The sequence below is a fragment of the Schistocerca serialis genome, chromosome 3 (assembly GCF_023864345.2).
Source record: "Schistocerca serialis cubense isolate TAMUIC-IGC-003099 chromosome 3, iqSchSeri2.2, whole genome shotgun sequence".
Taxonomy (NCBI): domain Eukaryota; kingdom Metazoa; phylum Arthropoda; class Insecta; order Orthoptera; family Acrididae; genus Schistocerca; species Schistocerca serialis.
The window spans coordinates 388852467-388856383 of NC_064640.1; the positions used below are offsets into that span (position 1 = coordinate 388852467).

The 3917-nt window shown below is 47.0% G+C and overlaps 1 pseudogene; it reads left to right on the top strand.

Moving 5' to 3' along the window:
* Window positions 1–3204: 3204 nt before the first annotated feature.
* On the top strand, window positions 3205–3322 carry LOC126472361 (5S ribosomal RNA; annotated as a pseudogene).
* Window positions 3323–3917: the final 595 nt, after the last annotated feature.

Consider the following 3917-nt stretch of genomic DNA (forward strand, 5'->3'; position numbering starts at 1 on the left):
GCAAAGAACATAGTCTACCCCTATAAAAATATTACTCCTTTTCCAGTGGAAGGATGCTAGTCTGCAGCCAATGAGCCCACAGGGGGTACGTGTGTCAGTCTGGCATCTAATAAGTTTTCAGCCGTCCAAACTGCAGGCTGGACCTATGTCGATCTATATCCTGCTCGTCTAGTCATCCACAATCTTTGATGGAGCAATGTAGCCCACCTGGGGACATAGCTACCGTGAGCTGCAGAGCAACCATCTGAGTCAAGACTGATGGGGAGCTGTGGGCGCCATCACCCAGCAGGCTTTTGGTGGCCAAACCAGCAGATCCAGGGAGCGGACCATAATCTGTCATCATGGTATTTGCCGTTTCCCCCATCCGCCTCTGTTCCTGAAAGCACACTTCGATGCTGCTGCCCTTTGTCCTGTTGGAAGGTCTCTGCGTAACTCAGCATGACTACATGCACTTGGAGAGGGGATGGTGGGTACCTACCGATGTGCCACCTACGGTGTGATCGAGTGCGCCCCTGTTACCCATTTTCTAGAGCTCCAGCTACCATGGAGAGCACAGATGACAATGCCAGCCAGTACGGCACGGCCAGCGACCCCGTGGCGTTGCTGGAAGCTGACTTTGCAGCTCCATCTGCCGCCACAGCCGGGACAGCATGCAACACCCAAGAACGAGCACATTCAAGGGTGGCATGTGCAAGCAGCCTGTAAATCAAGACAATCGTGTATCTTTCAACAATAAACCTTTGCTTTGTTAATTATATTTCATTAGTGCCTTCAGACGCCAAACAGGCCATCTCACACCAAGCTGCTGTTAACCTGCGCCCAGGGATGGTGGTCCATCGAGATCCTAACCTTGACGACTTAACACTCCAAATCGCCACACGTTTTAATAATTCATGTAAGAAATGCGCAAAGTGTAAATGGTTACAACAGTATCAGGGGCCTTTCAAAAGTAAACGCAGTGTCTAAAGCTCACTCCTTATCTGGTGACCAATAATTCATCAAAAGCCTTAATCTGGCCACAGATGCCTCTCGACATGGTAAAAGGGCCCTGCTTTCTCGCAGAAGCACTGATAGGCATGAATTACATAGTATGTGTATCTAAAACGCTAACTTCAATCCAAATGAACTGTTCTCTAATCGAAAAAGAAGTCCTTGAAATCATATTTGGCTTCTACGTATTTAATACATTTCATTACGGCACAAAATGTCCCCTTATTACTGACCATAAATCACAGATTTCCATGTTCGGTCCCATGAGGCAATTGAAAATATGGCACAACGCCTCTAAACACTGTACCCTCTTCCTGAGCAATTATATCCCTATGGTTCATTACCGGCCGACAACACAACATGCTAATACAAGTGCCATATCCAGAGTACTTGTGATGCCAGTCCCCACATTTCACTCTCAGGAAACACAATGTTTCCAAATTTATGACACCCTGCAAGACCGCCTACTTGATTTTTCTCTCACAGCAGCTGTAATTGCAAAGGACGCGCTTGAAGACTCTCTTCTAAAGCAAATTATGAAATATATTCACTGAGGTTGGCCAGTATATCTCCCACACCATTCCTTTTCAGATATTTGCGTATACTTTTCTCTCAAAAATGGGATCCACATGGTATAGGAAGTACTGAGGAAGACAACACACGACAGCTATTGTCAGGTAGTCATCCCACCACTGCTGTGTCAGCAAGTCATAAACCTCCTGCACACTGACCACTGGGGATTCACACGCAGGAAGGCGCTCACAAGGCGGCATGCCTGCTCAACATCACGCGGGACATAAGTCAGCCCACTCCTGCGGCTTCTGTGCGTCAATCTCGTCAGCACGCCCACAATAGTCCCATGACCGGCCAGTGCCACAGCTCCTGAGAGAGCGCTGACATACGGACTTCATCGACTCATTCCTGCGAGAGATGGGCCCATCGTCATCGGAACACACTCCAAATTCACACATTTCATTCTGATTCCAGTACCACAGAAAGGAAAACAATAAGCAACCTGCAGAAAGTATTCAACGTTGAAGAGGTCACCAACGCAATCTTTTGGACAATGGCTCTCAATTCTCATCTAGTTTCTTGCACCGTGCTGGTACGGCATGAAAACCAGCTGCTCCCACGCCTGGAAGCTTCCATTTCAAACTAACCGCCGTTTGCAGTGGGGCTATCTTGATGCAACTCCAGAACCCGAAAAAAGGCAGACCAATAATCGCAGGTCAAGCGATGCAAGCTGGTCCACCACAGAGTGGTATCCTTTTCCATCCCCAGCATCAATAACTCCCAGCAGGGTTCTGGAGACTGGTACACGATCACCAGTCGGCTTCAGCACCACGATGATACCCCAGCTTTAAGCAGAGGACACTCTGATACCATAGACATAAGCTGATGTCGGTATGGACATAGGACTCCTAGTTGGGCTGTCCACCAACACTTCCTCCTATCAGTATGGTGATCTTGCTGTCAACCGGGGCAGTTTCGATCCTAAGGGTTAGGGAAAGGGGGTAGGGATGCTATACATGTGTCCTCAGACAATGAAGTTGATAGTACGCTGCCAAAGGCTTCACTTGCAGCAGACAACTGACGCACACTACCAGTCGTATGGGTCTGGCCTCTGATGTCACGCAGGAAATAAAACTGGCCACCTTGCCGGCATGAAGTAACTTCGTACCGTGCCATGCTCTAGCAGCTACTTCGCCCACGCTGTACTTACGTATGTGATCGGGCTGTTTGCAATGCAGGTTGGCGCAAAAATCACTGGACAATTGATTAAAAGAAAACAAAAGTAACAGCAAGACGTAGTTAAGTTGGAAGCGTTAACTCATTAAGTTGTGGTAGTAACTGCGTCTCGTCAAGTTGGTGTACAGTGCAATGACAAACAAAACAAATACAATAATCCAACTAGTGGATTGTTGAAAACGTGATCTGTGAGACGTCTTTACGCTTTAGTTTTCCGAACTGTCACAATGGTGACGAGAGAAGAAAGGATTTTTGCGTTGAAAACATTTTATAAAAATGATGCTACTGCAGCTGTTAATGAATGGGGAAAACAGCTGAGATAAAAGCCATTGTCTAGACGAACAGTGTACGACATACGAAATAGGTATGAAAAACATGGATTTTTTATGGGTGTACCAAGATGTGGCCGCCCAACAACAGTCACAACTGGGGAAAATGAATTGCGGGTATGTTTATCTGTGACTCGGCAACGGCCTTGCCGCAGTGGATACACTGGTTCCCGTCAGATCACCGAAGTTAAGCGCTGTCGGGCGTGGCCGGCATTTGGATGGGTGACCATCCGGGCCGCCATGTGCCGTTGCCATTTTTCGGGGTGCACTCAGCCTCGTGATGCCAACTGAGGAGCTACTCGACCGAATAGTAGCGGCTCCGGTCAAAGAAAACCATCATGACGACCGGGAGAGCGGTGTGCTGACCACACGCCCCTCCTATCCGCATCCTCAGCTGAGGATGATACGGCGGTCGGATGGTCCCGATGGACCACTTGTGGCCTGAAGACGGAGTGCTTTTTTTTAATCTGTGACTCAAATTCCACGAAAATCAACCACACCATTAGCATCTGAGCTAGATTTATCACGAAGGTCAATACAAAGATTGTTACACAAACAGAAGTTTAAAGTTTACATTCCACGTTTACGACATGGGTTACTTGAAGATGATGCAGATCAGCCTCTAACCTATTCAGTAAAATTGTGTGGTCTGACGAGGCCAATTTTAAGTTAAGCGGACAAGTTAACAGACATAAATGCACTTACTGATAAACTGACAATCAAATTATTTTGCTATAAGAAGCACTAAATCAGCCTGGTGTAAGTGTTTGGATGGCAGTATCATCATTTGGCATACTTGGACCATATCTTTTTGAAGGTATAGCGACAGGAGATAACTATTTGGATATT